This window comes from Rhipicephalus microplus, chromosome 10 (assembly GCF_043290135.1).
Source record: "Rhipicephalus microplus isolate Deutch F79 chromosome 10, USDA_Rmic, whole genome shotgun sequence".
Lineage (NCBI taxonomy): Eukaryota > Metazoa > Arthropoda > Arachnida > Ixodida > Ixodidae > Rhipicephalus > Rhipicephalus microplus.
Window position 1 is genome coordinate 24,851,109 of NC_134709.1, and position 19,086 is coordinate 24,870,194.

Below are 19,086 nucleotides of genomic sequence, written 5' to 3' on the forward strand. Positions count from 1 at the left end.
AATACGTGCATAGCGAAAATATCGTACATGTCACGCAGCGCCAGCGGACTTAAAACGCGAGCAGTTACACCCAGGCCGGTATATAGTTCGACAAATCCGGAATGCAGCGACAGAAAACAAGGAAACAATCGGGGCACATCCTGAATACAGAAGCAGACTACGCGTGAGACCGCTATCTTGTTTACTCCGAAGAAGGCACAAGAGAACAAAGGTGCGCGGATCTCGGAGAACAATTACGTCGTGACGCACACCGTATAAGCGACGTGGGACGCCCACAAGAGTGGCCCCCCGCAAGTAGCTCATAAAAAGAGAGAAAAAAAATATGAAAGATTGCGAACGAGGAAAAAGAAATCGCACGACACCTGGCGTTTCACACGAACTTAAAACGACTCGGCAGTTGTCCGAAAGCCGAGAATCTGCAGGCTCGCTCGAATGAGCTAGGGCAAAAGCGGAAGACGGTCCTGTGCGCGCGTGCATTCGAGTCTGATGGCGATGCTTACAACAGTCTTTGTTTTCTTGTTCATTTGACGATGACAGTGCTCATTCTTCCAGCCAATCAGTTGTGTAAATGAGCGTCAGGACGACCAATCGTTATAAAAGCAACGTCCAAACTTTCTAAATAATCAGATGACTCAATTACTGGACTGAAATTGATATAAGATACTGTTGCTGTTGCAACATCCGGTGCATTGCCTTCGCCGGCGTTTGTTCGGCGGTATCCGACACCGACCAACTGGCCAGTGCCGGTTGTATCTGAGTAAACATATAATGGTTCAATTTGAACAGTAGTAAGACACCTTCCAATGCAGGATAGTTGGGTGGGGTAGTGGGAGAGCTGGTCCCGGGAATGTCTCTAAATGTTAGAATACTAGGCACGCGCACACGCACGCAAGCACACACGCACGCGTGTATTTTTTCCCTTCAGTCCTTGTAGGTCCGTACATTGAACAAAGTTTCCGTTTTATACGACACCGAGACACTAACGCAATAGCGCACACTATGGAGAGTCGGCCTTCTGGAGAGTAATTTCATTAGCACAATAATACACGCATATCAATCTCGTCCACGGTACATCTCTTGAGCACCCTCCCCGAGGTGCTCTGTTCGCAGGGGCGGGGGGGGGGGGCAAGCGAAAAGTGGTCAGTAATTACTGTGCCTGCGTAGAAACTGACTGCGTGCATTTAAAAGGTGTGCACTCCATTAAAATTTGCGTTTATTTTTTTTTGGGGGGGGGGGGGAGGAAGGGGACGAGGGGCGATTTGTCAGTGCAACGACCGTCAATAAACTTTGTCTTCGTTTCCTTCATCCTGTGTCTCTCAATTTCGAAACATGTGGGTAGGCTTGTACAGCGCGATAAAACGCAGCAACCTACCTCTTAGTAAAAACGTGTCGTCGCATTTAGGGTAGGCTCTCGCGGCAGAAATCAGAACTGCTACTGTACAGGCCCAAGCGCAGGAGCCCCAAACCGAGAGGGTGGAAGCCATTAGAGGATATCGACATACTCTTATAGGACAGGTTAGGGCATCTTGATTCCAAGGGTGGACTCCCTCCGAGTTCTAGGTATGACCATCCAGTCGAACGGCTCCAATAGCCTGACGTTTAAGAGTCTCGCCAGAGAGACTGACAATGCCATCAGTCTAATAAGAAGGGTTATCAACAGGCAACAAGCACTTGGAGAAGATAACCTCGTAAGGTTGGTGCACACCTTTGTAATGTGCCATTTCACCCACGTTGCAGCCATGCACAACTGGCAGAAATCGGAGCGTGATAAGCACAACACGTTAAGGAGAAAAGCCACCATTGTAGGCCAATGTGCTCAGATTTGGGTGCACGTTAAAGAACCCCAGGTGGCCGAAATTTCCGGAGCCCTCCACTACGGCGTCTCTCATAATCATATGGTGGTTTTGGGACGTTAAACCCCACATATCAATCGAAAAGCCACCCAGAGCATTCTCGGGCTTCTCATTTACACAAGATTGAACAGACTGTGCCGTCTCGGCATGCACAACAAGCTGGAAGAAATTGCAGAGGCACAGGAGAGGGCGCCATCAGCCAGGACGTTTACCACGCGTTCCGGTAGAAACATCTTGCGGGAGCTGGGGATTCCATCAATGGTGGTCAATTCTCGCTTCTGCGGCATGCCTCGTCAACAGCGAGAACAAATGACCATTGTCCGCATCCCACGAAACGTCCACCCGGAACATAAAGAAGGTGGAAGACGGGCCAGGTCAAAGGCACTACTACAAAGGGCCCAAAAACATGTCGGGGACTGCTCCTTCGTCGATGCGGCCCGATATCCCGAGGGGAAGGCGTATGCGGCAGTGAGCATCAACCACGAGGGCGGTATCACCAACTCGACTGTGGTCCGGACCACGGTGGCTGAAGCAGCAGAGCAAGAGGCGATTGCGTTGTCCTTGCTGCAGATAACAGGAGGTCCACAATTTACGGCGACTCGAGATCGGCGGTCCGAGCGTTTACCAAGGGAACAATATCGGAACCAGCTTTGCGAATTCTTCGGGACAAAGACGTGGAGCCATGCACACTTGTTTGGTTTCCAGCTCGTATGGTACGCATTGAGGGAGCCCCACCATATCTGAATGAGTCAGCCCACATAGCTGACAGAGGAGTAGTAAAGCGCGTAGCTAACAGGGGCGTGGCGCTGATATTTTGGAGAACCGTGACACTCACATCTCGTATAACCAACTCACAAAATATTTTTACCTGGCGCGGAGACAATACCCTCCTCCACACAATAAACTAAGCGGACCTCTGGCTCTGACACTCAGGCTTCTTCAGGTCGGGCGTATACCCTAACACCGCGCTGTCGAACAAACTTTGTCCCGAAATACAGCCATCTAATACATGTTCCTTCTGCGGCGATATAGCTAACTTAGAGCATATGCTCTGGCGATGCCCCGCGTTACACTGTGGGGAAGTAATCTCGCCATCCAAATGGGAGGTTGCTATTACAAGCTCCGGATTTAAACGACAGTTATGGGCAGTCCACTGGGCCCGCGACGCAGCAGAGAGACATGGTCTTCCTGTCCCTGCGTGGGAGCGTCGCGCAACGTGCTAAAGCACGTTCCAAAGGACCAAATAAAGCTCATCCATCCATCGCTCAAAAACTGGCCGCGAGAAAAAGAACACCCTGGCCCAGCCATCCTCGCACACAAAGACAAACAAAAAAAAAATAATAAACACCGCAAAACACGCACACGAAAAGAAAAAGAAAACATAGAAGTCACAAGAACTCCTTACAATGACAGAAAGCTGGCTTTTGAAAAAGCGCTCAAAATTTGGCGTCCTACGCGCGGGACAGAAACTGGTTTACATAAACGCAGTGCGCCTGGGTAAACCGGGCGAATCTACGCAACTTGTTTTCGCATTGCGGGCAGTCTGATGAGCCATACGCGTTAGGAGCTCCATGAAAAAGCGTCAGAGCAGGATAATATTCACTGGCCAAAAATAAACAAAGACTAAAACGTAATGGGCGTTAGCGTAGGAATAGTTGTCATACGTTCAGCGTGCTTGAATGTATTACGCGTACTTTTCTTTCTGTATTTGGGACGTATGCTTATTATATAACCCTTGCACAATGGTGCGGTAAGAAGCCTGTAAGGGGCTATAAATGAATAAATGAATGAATAAATTAATAAACAGAGTCAATGGAATATGTTAAGATGCCCTCCGGTATTTATTTAACCGACTGCATTTCGCGCTACCCTATGCCATAAGAATGCAGCCGGTGACACCGGTATGTATATATCTCTTTAAGGCATCGCACAAAGGGTAAACACCGCACAAATCAAGACACCGGGACATTGTTGGGTACCGATAGTGACCTGTAGATAAAGCATAGCCGCGGACCGATGGCAGTTCGGAAGTACTTGAGCGTTCCGTTTGTCTATCCACGTCGGTTCAGTACTTCATTGACGAGACGGAGCTCGTAGTGAGCCATCCCGAACTTGTTTCTTTCTTTTAGGGGCGAAGCTCCTTATGGCGTCACCCTATCGTCCCGTTATCGTTTGTAACCACCGGCGGCACATACCCGAGAGAGCGGTCCTTAGAATGACCGCTGGATGGCGGTACTTGAGTATGATGAATACATGATGAAAAGGTGTGAGATGGCGGTACTTGAAGCGTTCACTAGATAGGCGGACGGACAGACTGACGGACGCATGAACGGACGGACAGACAGAGATGCGGGCGCATGGACAGATGGACAGATGAGGGATAGCCACACGGACTGACGGACAGACGTACAGATTAACGAACGGACGGACGGAATAACGGATGGATGGACGGGCGCATGTATGGTAGCACGGACGGACGGAAGCACCGACGTCTCATGAATGGGCGGACACAAGGACGGACGCATGGACGGACGGAAGCAAGAACGAATGGACGTACGGATGCACGGACGGACTGACGAACGCTTCGCCCCACCAATCATCATTCACTCCGTAGATATGCTGTGACTTTTTATTCGTTTTGTTATTTTATGCTGTTCTCTAGCTGTGAGGCATTCGCAAATTTTTTAATGCGACAATATTTTACATTTATGGAACGTTTGTACATTGACGTTTACTAAAATGAGAGGGGCTAGTATACGAAATATTTATATTGTTCCTCATAATAATCTTTGTTACCAGTGTCTACTGCGACCACAGACGTTGTTGCATAGCGGGAGTACGGGGGAGTAAGCTTAAGAGAATTCGCCCCCCCCCCTTTCGCTCACATGGAGGGGTGAGTAACATGGGCGATGCTTCACCGCATGTTTTACAACGTATTATTACCGGCTGCTACCAGGCGTGGGTTATACAGCCAATGTCTGCTGGATTCCTCAAGCTTAGGTCTTCTGCATCTTTTTTGTTTGTTTGTTTGAAGCCGCTTTCTCTTTGAATAATTGAGAGCAAACGAGATTGAATAGGGGAGGCTGCACGTTGGCGCAGATGTGACTGCGTTGAAATGCGTCACCCGTCTGCGAACTGCCCTGTGTGGCATGGTTTAATTGGTGGCTTAGAGCATTCCTCGGAATTGACGTGGGCTCACCTGTTTTAAATGGAGCACGTACCACCGCGTCAATCAGTGCGTCACTCCTTTCCGCTTCATCCTGGGAAAAATAAATAATGACGTAAATGTTAGCCGCTACCTTGTGACGTCAGCTGACACCACCAATGGAACGAACGAGGGCCAGGTGCCACAATTACTTCTTCACAGTATCTAAGTACTTAAAAATCATAATTGTAAATCATGAAATCAACCTGAATAATACAGATCAATCATTCGATACTATTTCAAATTAATGACTAGAGATGGAACGCAGGCCATGTTAACATTATGAAAGCGAATGTAAAAGTTAGTCAAGGTTCGTCAAGTATTGAACCCTACAGGCAACGCCAGCGAGCTTCAAGAAAAACAAAAAGCAGACTTCACGAGCTCTGACCAGTATTAGCAGTCGTTTCCTCAATGTCTGGGCACACTAGCTAGACTATAGTCTATAGTTAACCGCCATTGAGCAGCATTTGGCCAGAACTGTAGTGACAGTATTCGCCAGTGCTGATTAGTACTGGTAGTATTCATGGTAACACGGTAGAAATACGGTCAGATATTGTTAAAGAATCAATGAATTATTCAATCAACCCTTGTCTGAATGTTGATTGAATAATAGGAATAATCAAGAAAAACAAAAAGCAGACTTCACGAGCTCTGACCAGTATTAGCAGTCGTTTCCTCGATGTCTGGGCACACTAGCTAGACTGTAGTATATAGTTAGCCGTCATTGAGCAGCATTTGGCCAGAACTATAGCGACAGTATTAGCCAATGCTGATTAGTACTAGTATGCATGGTAACACGGTAGAAATACGGTCAGATATTGTCAAAGAATCAATGAATTATTCAATCAACTCTTGTCTGAATGTTGATTGAATAATAGGGTTGTCGTAGAAGTAAAAGCCGTGTTAGGCTTGACGAGATTGGCGTCAATCCTTGAGAAAATAACCCATCACAAAATATGAGTGGAATGAGCACAGAAAGGCAATGTCTTTAGAAAAAGAATTAGCGCAAGCGGGAACTTGCACATGATGAAAACAAAGAAGGCGAAATCTGAGTGCTAATTGATTCTTTCGTCCAATCGCCAAGGGTCATGCAGTAACATTGAGTTCCACAATATCTTAGGCATAAGTTGAGAAAGCCGGTGACTTGGGGCTGCAATTTCTTCATTTTCTAAACTTCTAAGTGCATTTTTTTTTTGCGCTTCGAAGTTCGAAACAACCGGTTCTTCGAATGTCGACGCAATTGACGCCACAAAAATTGACAATTTACATTAAATTTGAATTTTACTTGGGCCCGTTTCAGGAGACCATTGCCTGACCTCTCGCTGTGTTTAGAACACTGATATATAACTTGATTTAGGACAGTATCTTCTTTGAAAACCACAGATTCATAGCTATCTTGATACAATAGGGTAGGCGTGGACCATTAACGTACTACCACTCACGTTTCGCTCAAAAAAAATTAAGAAAAAGCCATAATTAAACGCCCTTCACATGATATACATATACGCAGCAGTATCAGAGATGGGCTTCGAACGAGGCTTCAACAAGTACACAGCGTCGACAGAGCCACCCTTTACGTGCTATCATTATAAAATGACAACTCGATCGAAGAACTCGTTGTGGTCTTCGTATAACCACCCGCTAAATGAGGCAAGCGTTCTTTCTACCATTACCCAACTAGTGCCCTGTTGGCAACTACGCCCCGAAGAGAAGTTCCCTCGTTTACAGGTAAACGGGCGTTATCTGCGTGTAGATGAATAACCTTACTTTCTGAACGCTGTCTACAACGTATAGATGCGTGTAGCTACTCACGGAAATCGGATATGCTAATGTGGCACAATGTTATGACTATGGTCTCTCTATCTTTCTGTCCAGACTCTTCTTTTTCGAAACCTCGAGTAGATATCCTATATGCAGCGGTAGAAGTTGGCTTAAGTCCAGATTGGTACAGGAATGTCGGTCTTTGCTATGTCAAAATAACCAGTTGTGGCTTCTTCAAGGAGTCTCTCCAAAGGCACGCTTTCGGATGAAACAGCTAGGAACCAGCAAGGGTTGCAATGTGGCCTGGCGATCGTAGTTAATGGCCTGGTTTTTTAATATAAATATAAGCAGTGTCTTGTGATGCCCTTATGTGCCTTCGCGCGTCCGTGTTTTCTTCAAAAGAACCAGGAGTGCCAGCGTGAACGGCGCACTTGATTGAGACCTCCATGACCGGTAGGATTAGCTCGAAAATGCCAACAGGGATCCGTCACCGAGCTCTTCCCTTGTCCTACATTACACCCGTAGCGACTGCGTCACCGCCCAGCCGGCACGCCCGCAAGCGTACACTTACCTAACCAGTCCGGCTGCCTGAAGATTTACTTTCATATTTCGTATTAACGAGTGTTTGCCAATCCTCTCAACCACCGCCTTATAGCAACGCCGATTACTTCCTTGTTAACTAGTCAGGCGTAAACGAAGCGGCAGCCGTTGCCCGGATACTGTTGGTCGTTCAGCAAATCGGTAATTTCAGGGAGCACTTTGTCACGACTGTCACAGACGCGTACAACTATAGGTAAGACTCGCACTTAAACGTTACAGGTTAGAATAAATCATCCCAAGGGCACGCGGAGTTTGTCGGAGTTTGTCAGTACTTGCATTGATGCGCCGATTTGAGGTCCTCGACTGTCGCCCCCCCCCCCTCCACACGGTCCGCCATGGTGGTGGAGTGGTTAAAGTGCTCGACGGCTGTTCTGAAAGTCGCTGTTTCGGCCAGGGCAGCGGCGGTCGCTATTTTGATGGAGGCAAAATACAATAGGTGCGCGCGCTGTGCGATGCTAGTCCACGTTAAAGAACATGCGGAGTCCTTTGTTCCGACGTATCTCACAATCATACCGTGATTTTGGCACGTCAGAAATTAATAATATCGACTGTCGCCTCGCCAGCGAGGCAAGTACATTGTCCTTCACAGGCCGGGCAAAAAGTGCCCTTGACCGAGTAACCAGAAGGAAGGAAAGATGCCGTTTGGAGATGCCCCTCGTTTGTCCTTACCGTATACAGATCGTGCCAATCTTTTTACTTTGTTAATGCGTTTGGAAGGCGGTGTTCTGTAGTTCGCTTTGTTGTCGACAGATGATACCACTGTCGGTGAAGCCACACTTTGTACCACATTACTCGATCTTTGAGAGAGGGGGCAGTGGCCACTGGCTTTACATTTTGATAGAATTGAATAACTCCAATGTGAGCAGCTTTGTCCTGGGTAACTTCATGCCATCGTCAGCAAATTGCACTCGTGGGGGTCGCTACGATGACCGGACCAAACGGCGCACCAGGGAGATTTGATGAAGATTCCGTAAGTTTTACCCGTCATAAAACTCAGTACAGTGTGCAAACACGGACATGAGATAATAGAACCAGATTGTGTCCGCGTCTTGTGTCCGTGTTTTGCATGCCTTATACCGTCCTTCGTAATAAATTCCCACCTGATGCTCGGTCGTCATATGCCTCTATATTCAAAGCGAACACTCGTTTCGATATCTGTGCCACTTGGTCGAAAAACAAAAGTCAGTACGAACGGTGAGCTGGGCGTTCACCAAAGACCACAGAAGACAGCATGAGTAACCACCCGAAAGCTCTGCTAACCGCAGGACATAAAGGAGCGTGGCCTCTTTCGGGGACGCTCACTGCATTCTGAAAGTCCGTACACCAGGGGTCGCTTCAGCAACGCCCTCTCTGCGGGAGCACGCTCGCGCCAAATCAACACTCGAGCACGTCTACAGAATCCTGGATGCCCCGACCTATACAGCACCGACGACGCCTTTGCCGAACGCACGTCTTCATAACCGCAACGCTTCGCCTTGTCCAAGACACTGTGGGTGGTTTTATCGCCTTCCTTTTCGTAGCGTAATAAATATAACGACGATTCGAAGGTGAGACTCACATGACCGAAACGCCGGCTGTTTCCTCGAAGCGGGAAGAATAATGTCCAGCGAAAACAAGAAGGACCGTACAGAAACCTCGATTTCTCGCTTTTCCTCCATGCTCTCTGATCAGAATGATCCAAGAGTAGGTACGGCTCTTTTCCTCTACGTTTCCAGGCTTCGAATAATACTACGATTGGCGATCCCTGCTTGACGTCTATATAGCTCATTGGTTTTCGTATGGCCAGTTGCGTCCGGATCGGGACACACTGTATACACCGGCTGCGCCATCTGCTGGTCGTCGCTGAGGGGTATACGGACAAAAGGCGATTCGGCCATTTGCCGCCCGGCAACACTTCACTTTTGTTTCTCGGAACGAGCGTACAATCCATTTGGTCCCGATGGTCCGTTGAGGCGTGATTCTCGCGGGTGCGGCAAGTTGCTTGTACGGGCATGGTATCCATTGAAGATGCACTGCAGCGCTGGTGCGTGCGGAAAGACTGACTTAACGACTTCGGAGAGCTAGGTATAGCTATACAGGTGGAAGGATACGTCGAACTCTCCGACCGTGAGAAGGATAGGGGTAAAGCCGAGTTCCCAACGTAGACGGCGAGTGACATGGGGAAGTCAGAAAGAGTGGCTTAACGATGAACCGGGAGTCGGAAGTAGCGCTCCTGCTCTCGGAAAGGTGCAGTGCCAGCGTATGATCGTATGTGGCATCAGTACAACGAAACATGAGAAAAACGCTGTAGACAAAAGCGTAAGAAACGGGGATGTGAATAGCTGAGGTTCGCTTGTTCTGGTGACGCGACTCGTCAAGGACGTAACGGCAATAGAAGGCTAGCGCGTTCCCACAAGACTGCAGTGTAAAAAGTTAAAAGGTGTGATACATGTGTAAGACCTAGTGTGGTGTCCTAAGACTGTTGAATCGGAAGCTGATAAGGGCACTGAGGAATCGCATGTTCCAATAAGAAGTGTATACGAAGCCGCTAGGGATAATAATGTGCGTGTATTGACAGGCGGACTTTAGTATAACAAGAAGGTGATGACAAGTGTTTGAGACTAATATGTAACAATAAGTGAGGAGTTTGCTACAAATAGCACCAAACCGTGGCCTCTGAGATGGCGGGCACGCGGCGGGTTTACGCCGTGCGTCCACCATCTCGGAGGCCATGACCGCCATCTCGGAGGCCGTGACTTGAGTTTCGTGAATGGACATAGAGATGGCGCCATCGGCTAACATTGCAGGAATGTTTGTTTAGATTAGTTTAGGTTACTTATGTTCAGTTAGTATAGACCTATTCAATGTTCGTAAAGAAGGGTAGGTGCCGTCGACGTAGCGAGGCACTTGTAGTGACGGCGTTAGCACGAGAGGCTCCCCCGACGCGTATGAAATTTCGGCCGGGCGGAAATTGCGCGTCGCAACGTCGCTACAAGCGCCTGAAAACGTCCACGGCCAAGCGCTTGAGAACGTCCGGCAAGCGCCTGAGAACGTCCACGGCACCTAACTCTATTTACAAACATTGAATAGGTTTATATAGGTTAAATTAGAGTGATGAAGTATTCGTTCAGCCCCGCCGTGGTGGTGTAGTGGCTAAGGCACTCGGCTGCTGACTCGCAGATCGCGAGATCGAATCCCGGCGGCGGTGGCCGCATTTTTGGTGGAGGCGAAAATTCTCTAGGGCCACGTGCTCTGATTTGGGTGCGTGTGAAAAAACCCCACGTGGTCGACATTTCCGGAGGCCTACACTACGGCGTCTCTTATAATCATACGGTGGTTTTGAAGCGTGAAACCCCACATATTAATTGTAGTATTCGTTCGAAACATAACACGGGTTCTGTCCTCCCTGTTCGTTACATCTCTCTTTTTTTTTACCCTAGGTGCTTTTAGCTCAATATACTCATGCAAATACTGGTGTGAGATGAGCGCTTGCTATCGTGGTAAGGGACGATTTGGATGGTATTTATTGATCGCGATCAGTAGAGATCGCTTCTGTACGCTGCAAGCTAATCCGGATTGTGTTTGGAGGACTTGTCAGCCAAATCGTGATATATGTGTCGGATGACGACGCGCAGGATGCGATGGCCTTGATGCAGTGTTGTCTGATCGCGATTGAAGAAGTGAACGTGCAGAAGCAGCCGATCCAGATCAAGTCTGATACGGGACTACCCAAATCTTGATGGTATCTGATCACTACTTGAAAGTGTCCTCGTGACAGCGCTTTAACTTTCCTGACCTTTCGAAGAAAGAAGTGTCGCCTACGGTGGAATATACAAATGCAGGCAAATGTTTTCAAAGCACGTAGGCCGAAGTGTGCAATCCACCCGCTGCGGTGATATAATGGTGAAGTTTCTCGAATTCTGAGACGAAGGTCGCAGGATCGAATCCCAGCCGCGGTGGCCACATTTCCATCAAGACAAAATACTGAAGTCTCGTGTGCTTAGATGCAGGTGCTGCTTAAAAGATCCCAAGTGGTCGAGAGAGAGAGAGAGAGAGAGAGAGAGAACATAAGGAGAAAGGCAGGGAGGTTAACCAGAGCTGAACCCCGGTAGGCTACCCAGCACTAGGGAAGGGAAGAGGGGAAGGAAAGTTATAGAGGAGGAGGGAAAAGGTCACTGACTGGGCCGACGCGTAACAGTTTTAAGTGGTCGAAACTCTCATAGCACTCTATGACAATGTCTTCCGTAATCGTATTGTGGTTTTCGGACATGAAACTCGAACGATCATCAAATTAATCAAAGAGAACGCGGAGTTGCCTACTCTGATTGTAGCGTACTCTGGAGCAGTATTCTGAAAAAAAAAAACTCGAGCACGGCTTGTACGAACTGTGTTTTTTTTTTCTTTTTTCCTATAAGGAAAAGTTCAGTCAACCAAGACAAAGGTAGTGGATAGCGCTGGAGCTTACATAAACGTAGTGCGTTCGTCTTAGGCCGCAGAAAACGTGTGCAGCCAACCCGTTTTAGCACACGCACCTCGCTAAAGATTTCGCCCAGCCTTAAATGCGAGAGAGGCAACAAAAAGAAAAAAAAAGAGAAAAAGAAACGGGGATGCGTGAGACGTCTGGTGCTACAATGGGTCTACGATTAGAGATTGCGTTGCGTGATTCAGGAGAACCACGTACGACCCCTAAAGAGCACGAGCGTGCACTTATTTAATTCGTGATCTGCGCATGCTCAGAAACAAACGAAGCTCTTAACATTATAGCCCCGCGCTCGCACAGAACAGTTTCGTGTTCGCTCAGTCCAGAGAGTTGAACAAAAGGGCAAGCGGTCTCTGTCACCGATTTGTGCCATCGCTTAGTGCACCGAGAGTGAAACGGGCGCACTCAAATTCGAGCTACATCACTGTTACAAAGAGAGTCAAGAAGTGTAATTACACTCGCGGTTAGCAAAGGTTGGGCTAAGTGTACGCACGCTTTGACCCCCTCCGGGATTTTCATAGTCCGTAAACTGGACATTCGGGCCACGCCTAATAAGCCGGTCTGATTGGACAGTCAAGAAAGTTTGCGCTGAAGACACGGTTCTTATGTGTACTGCGGATGACCGAACCGACCTCCGAGATGAGGCCACTTGCTTCTTAGACGTGACCCTAATTGCTTTTCCACTCGACAGATACGGATCACTGAGGCGCAGCTTGTCACCTTACTGCTAATATACCCTACGCATGGCAACATAACGCGAAGCTATCGTTAAAAGGACATTGCGACTTAGAGACACGCGCACAAATAGAAATAGTATGAATTGAATACAAATAGAAACAAATAGAAAAAGATCCAAGTAGGCAACTACGCGCCCTAGTAGGTATTGTTGACATTGGCCGTATTCCCTCCCGAAAAGGAACATAAGTTTCAGACGCAACTTCCGCTAGAAGAGTAAAGGAGTGTTTTACTCCATTCTTACTCTCTTTTGAAAAAAAAAAAACAGTGCCGAGGAGCGGGTGAGGAAGTTGGTATTGTGGAATCCTATAATTAACAGGCAGACAACCTACATAGTTCTACGTAAGAAGATGAGTAAGCAACGAATTCGATCATCTCATGCAGCTTATTAACAATAATAAAGGAGCATCCCACGATTACCTAATGAGCGCACAAATGCTATTTGTTTCTGTTCACAAGCTAGCTCATAGTGTCCTAAGATCATTCACATTACAAAAAAAAAACGCACTTCATACAAACGAGTTTGATTAAATGATTAAATGAACCGCAACACTACACATACATAGCTGTCCTGTGCGCCTGTGACAAAACAATTTCATCCGGGCATCCAGACACGCGGTACAGTACACCCGTGAATGTTCTATCCACTCCGTGGGCAAGAGGAGGCAGCCACGGCAGCTGTTGTAGTGTAAAATGCTGGGAAACTGGGCACGACGGACGTGCAGTTCGCAAGGACGGAACAGCTGGGCTTGCGAGAAAAGCATCGCGAAGAACGTGAGCCGCCGAAGAATTTCGCATGCGTCTACACACTTGTTGCTTCGCCGCTCGTTTTTCAACTCTCTTAATTTCCTTCAATTCATTCTTCCATTAGCGGGTTGGAAAAACTGAATCTCCTGGCTGTTGTCTCTCAAGAGTAAGTTCGTGCACAAGTCGCTCTTTCAGTGAGTTACCTCAGCAGCCGAGCTGACACTTCCACCCCAGCGCAGGGTATACCATACCGGTTGTACATGTAGATGTAGAATTGATCCTAAATTTCTGACTCACACCCACCCTAGTCATTGGTTTAGCTTAGAATATATATATATATATATATATATATATATATATATATATATATATATATATATATATATATATATATATATATATATATATATATATATATATATATATATATATGTATATATATATATATATATATATATATATATATATATATATATATATATATATATATATATAACCTAGAAAAAAGATAATCCTTTTGGAGTTCGTACAACAAACACATTCCTAGTATCTGGTTAACCTCTCTGTTTTCCCCTTTTCCTCTCTCTTAATCAGGATGTAAAAAAAAAACCGTGTGGGCCCGTATTCGCAATTTTGTGAGTACGGGCCGAGATATTCTTTTTAAGGATACGTTTTTAAATGTCCTACTCTGAAAATTGTGGTAAAATAACTTTTGAGCATAAAATGATACGAGATACGTCTTGAGGGAGTCGGCTAACCAATGGGGAAATTTCCCTAAAGAAGAATGTTGTGACTTCAGCCAGAACTGAGGTTTTGTGGGGAAGAACGGTGATATATTTTTGTGCGGCACGCTGTATAGTGACATGGCCTCTAATCATTTACTGCCCGGGCTTTCGACCACCTAAATCTAACTCCTGTATTAACAAACGCTCCTCGACTCGGCTTACAGCCTTCACTTGACGGAATTGAGCCCTGCGCTACCGCTCAGCTGAAATTGACGCTGCGCTACTCAAGAATCGCAGCAGATTATCGCTGATATGTAGTGACCTTCCGTGCCTACAGGCGGCGCTCCCATCGGCTTTCTCAAGGGAAGGTGAGCCGTTGAGCGAAGGGGCTTTCTAGAATACGGGGGTAAGTACTAGGTGTCATTGCATTTTTGCCAATGACTGTGTCTTAACGAGTTCGCACGTTGTCCAGTTGTTGTAGCTGTCCCGTGAGGATCGGGTGTCTGAGGCGCAGCAGTGCCATTTTCGTCTCGTTTTCCCACGAATCACATCTACAGTACAAAAATACGTTATAGGCGTGTATGCCAGTTGGCGGGATTCATTAATAATCGTAACATTCGTGACTTTACTTGAGGAAGAGGAGGAGGAGGAAAGTTTAAGTGGAAGGATAAGGAGGTCAGCCAGTTCTTAGACCGGCTGACTACCCTGTGCTGGGGAAAGGGGTGAGGGGAATAAAAGATGATAAGAAGAAATGTTGCGAAAAGAGAGAGAGGGAAATTACAAAAAAAACAAAAATAGCGACAGAATTTCGATATGATTATGAGGAATGCTGTAGTGGAGGACTCGCTAAATTTCGACCACCTGGGTACCGACATCCCATAGTACACGGACCTCTAGAATTTTACCCCTATCGAAATGCAACCACCGCAGGTGGGATCGAACACGTGACCTTCTGTTCAGCGGCCGAGCACTGTAACCACAACATTACCACGGCAGACCAGGATCCAATATACTCGTCTCTCTCATCCGTCCAAGATGGAGTTTAATAACAGAGGGAACAACAACAAATATAGCCTAGCCTTCGCCGAGTTTACATGACGAATGGTGTAGCAGATTAGTTTTCGGCGCTCTTAAACCTAACTGGAACAAAGAAACAAACAAACAAAAGAACGTGCGCGCGACAACTAACCGAAACTAATTCACGTGATTACGAAGCACTGCGACTACTGGACAATTAAACGGGTTCCGCGTGGCTAAAGAAGAACACGCGATAAATCAAAGCGCAGCACCGCGTCGGGCCCGAAGAGAGAGAGTGTGCAGGAACCGTACCAGGAAGTTTTGCGCGGTAATTAGCGGGCCGCCCAACAATTCCACGCGTATACACGCAGTTGTCGGCAGTAATATGTGGAAGAAAACGACAACAAAAGAAAGCAGTGGTATTTTGCAGCGCGAGGGGTATACATGCACGCAATGAATTGCGAGGCATGGCACGCCTGTATAATAAGAGGAAGAGGCGGAAAGAAAGAAAAAACAACGATGCGCGTACCATGGTGATAACAATCGGTTCCACTTTCAAACCTGGCAGCTCATACAGTTCCGCGCGGTTCAGCCAACAGTGCGAGACTTCCCAGGCGACGAGTGTATGCCTGCATACGTGTCACGGTCGGCCGCGTATTGAGAATAGTTACACCGATTACGAAGCTGATTCCGACCCAGGCTTAACCGTACTCCGACTGATTGAATGAAAGAGCGCGGAAAGGGGGAGGAAGAATAAGAATAATTATTATTAATGTTGTGAGCACAGTCACCGACTCTTCTTTATCAATCGGACGTGTCATCATCATTTGTATAATTTCCTCATCTGTTGATGTCATCATCAGTGTGTGCCAGCTCGAGATCGCCTCGAATAAAGCTCTTCCTCATAAGTGGTGCACGGTGCTTCTCGATCCCCAAGTCCTCTCTCGCACGTTACCACTGGAGCTCCGCTCGGGTCGTCGTCTACTACCACCTGCCATGGCAGTGCGAGACAATCCCGGTCCATCCAACACACACAGATTATGATATCTACAGATGAGGAAATTATACAAATGATGATGACACGTCCGATTGATAAAGAAGAGTCGGTGACTGCGCTCACACTAATGGTTTAACATGCCGCAACCACGATATGATTATAACGCACGCCGTAGTTGGGGGCTCCGGAAACCTTGACCTTGTAGGGTTCTGTGTATACTTGTACTGTGCACTGACATCACACAGTAGACGGGCCTGTGGCATTTTCGTCTCTCTCGAAATCAGACCTCCGTAGCTGGGATCGAATGCGTGGCGTTCGGGTCAGCAGCCGAGAGACAAAAAAAGGTATTCCGAGAGAACTGCACGGTTACCCCCAAAAAGGGCTCTTTGCTCCTCTAAAGGACGAAATGTGCGCAAAGGATTTCGCACACACGTAAGTATAGGGCACTTGTCCCCTTGTCCATGGAGTGAAGCGCCCATTTGTTGGCGTAACTGCAGGAGTGTAAGCTCCGCGTGCAAACAACGTATCGCTGCCTACATAAGCCTGTTTCCTTTGAGAAGGTGCCGTAGCGTGGTGTGGTGTAGTGGTCGGTGCACGTGCATGCTGACTGTGAGGGGTCGTGAGTTCGAATCCCGTGTGTTTGCTGCTAAATTTTTTTTTCGAAATTTATTTCCGAATGTGATGCTTCTTGCATATCGATCGTACATCTATAATCGAATGCCTGCACGCCCTTCGAAGGGCTGGTCAAGTCAACCAAAATATGATTTTCCTTTTGTGCAAACTAACTCTCGATCCCTTGAGGAGCATAACCGCAAGAGCGCGGAGGAACTTCGCGGTTACTCCCAAAATGGAGGAATGGCAGGTTAGTTGGTAGGTTGGTTGTTCCTCAGAGTCCTGGCGCAACCCACCGCGGGAAATCCGCCATGATACCGAGATTAGTTACTCCCTTCTTAAAGGAGCAACCTCGATACCCCTCTTCCTCCTTTATTCCTTAGAGTGTAACCACTATACCATTGCGGATGGCGCCTGCCTTCGACTCCCGTGTTTTCTTGCAAGTAGCTTCGTTAGCGCGCGTGTTCTTGGTTATTACTCCTCAGTCAGTCGGTCAGTCAGTCAGTCAGTCAGCAGTCCGTCGGTCAATCAATGATCATCATCATCATCATCATCATCATCATCATCATCATCATCATCATCATCATCATTATTATTATTATTATTATTATTATTATTATTATTATTATTATTATTAATATTATTATTATTATTATTATTATTATTATTATTATTATTATTATTATTATTATTATTATTATTATTATTATTATTATTATACGTGCTTTTCTGCACCTCGAAGGCTATGCTGGTGCTATGCAACGAGACGTGTCTTGGGACAGCCCATTGCCTGTAATACCTGCGAATTTCACGATGTCGTCACACTGTTTCATAAATATGCCGTCTTTCACGGTGCTTTCTATCTCTCTCGCGCCCGTACTCTAACCCTAACAGACCCCATGCATTACTTGAACCCCTTCGGATTGAATTGCCTCTAATAATGTCCCAGTTTATGCCTATGTCCCGGTACATTCTGCTACAGCCGATCACTCTTTAGGCACGCAGCCCTGCCACCGTTGTCCCTGTTCCCGATCTGTCCCAATGCTGACTGCTGCATTAATTGAACACGTACTTCACGTTTTTACTCACCCAAGTTTAGTTCATCCATGTAGTACAGTACTTTCCTCTGTATATGTTTATGGTGCGGGCCGAGGATTTGTTTTTTTTTTTTTTGCCTCGCAATAAAGGACGTATATACAGCGCCGTATTGCTCTCATCCACGGCAGAAAGGACTCGATTCGATATATTTACGTTGCTGGCCACGCTCGCAAACACAGTGATTGGGACTATTCGCGTGTTGCAGTCTCAAAGACACCCAAAACAGAGTATCGTACTCAAACTTATACACATCGGGTAGTGGTCGTCCTATTCCTCCCGTGTAAACTACGGGTTTGGTCCATGGCAGAAGTGTGAACGACCGCTGGAGTATGAAGTATAGCCGCAAAGCTGCAGAAAAGAAGCCGATACGGGGACACTCTACGAGAATACGGTAGCACGCGCAAACATTGTAGGGCAAGGAACGACAAGCCACACAGCTCGCTTTTGACCGGTCGAGCAAACAAATGTGCTGCGGCGCGGACTCTCAAGAACTACATAAATAAATGCAGAAACGTACGGCAGCGGCGTTCCCTTTCAAACAATGGGGTGTCCAGGCCAGCGTGGCTGGCAAAAAAAAAAAAAAAATGTGGCAGACGCGTTGCGGCAACGTGCAGCGAACGCCAAGCCCTCCCAAGCGTGGCCAGCCGCAATATATATATATATATATATATATATATATATATATATATATATATATATATATATATATATATATATATATATATATATATATATATATATATATATATATATATATATATATATATATATATATATATATATATATATATATATTGTGCGTGTCTCTATGGTTTGTGCCGTGCACGACGTCGGTGGCATTGTCTGAATCCAGCAGCAGCACTCCTCATTTGAACGATGTCCGTAGTTGGCTGCAGTGTCGAGAAAGAGGGCACTGTCATCGCCCACCCGGACGTGGAATAGGTAGGCTTGCTTTGGGAGCTCACGGGAATACACAAAATCAGGGAGTACAAGGTGATATGGGATGGACATCATTTGAGGGCAGGGAAGCTAGCAGCAAGATAAAATTTGAGAAACGATTGAGAGAAATGGGGGAAGAGCGTTGGGCTAGGAAGGTTTTCAGCTACTTGTACATTAAGAATGTCAATACAAAATGGAGGAAGCGAACCAGGAAGTTGACTGGTGAATACTTAGAAAACAGCAGGTGGCCAAACCAAAAAGAACTATCGGTTAAGAAGAAAGTGAAGGAAACGGAGACTGACATGTGGAGAATGGGCATGATTAAGAAGTCCGCACTA

At 46.7% G+C, this 19,086-nt stretch overlaps 1 protein-coding gene across 2 annotated transcripts in view; it reads right to left on the minus strand.

Moving 5' to 3' along the window:
- LOC119181416 (uncharacterized) overlaps positions 1-19,086 on the minus strand; it is a 103,913-nt gene that overhangs the window by 46,390 nt on the left and 38,437 nt on the right. The window contains exon 2 of one of the 2 annotated variants that reach the window (XM_037432647.2): positions 5,053-5,113. The exons of the other annotated variant lie outside the window; for it this stretch is intronic. The gene's annotated coding sequence lies outside the window, so the exon portion shown is untranslated. The remainder of the gene's footprint in view (positions 1-5,052; positions 5,114-19,086) is intronic. 2 annotated transcript variants of the gene reach the window in all.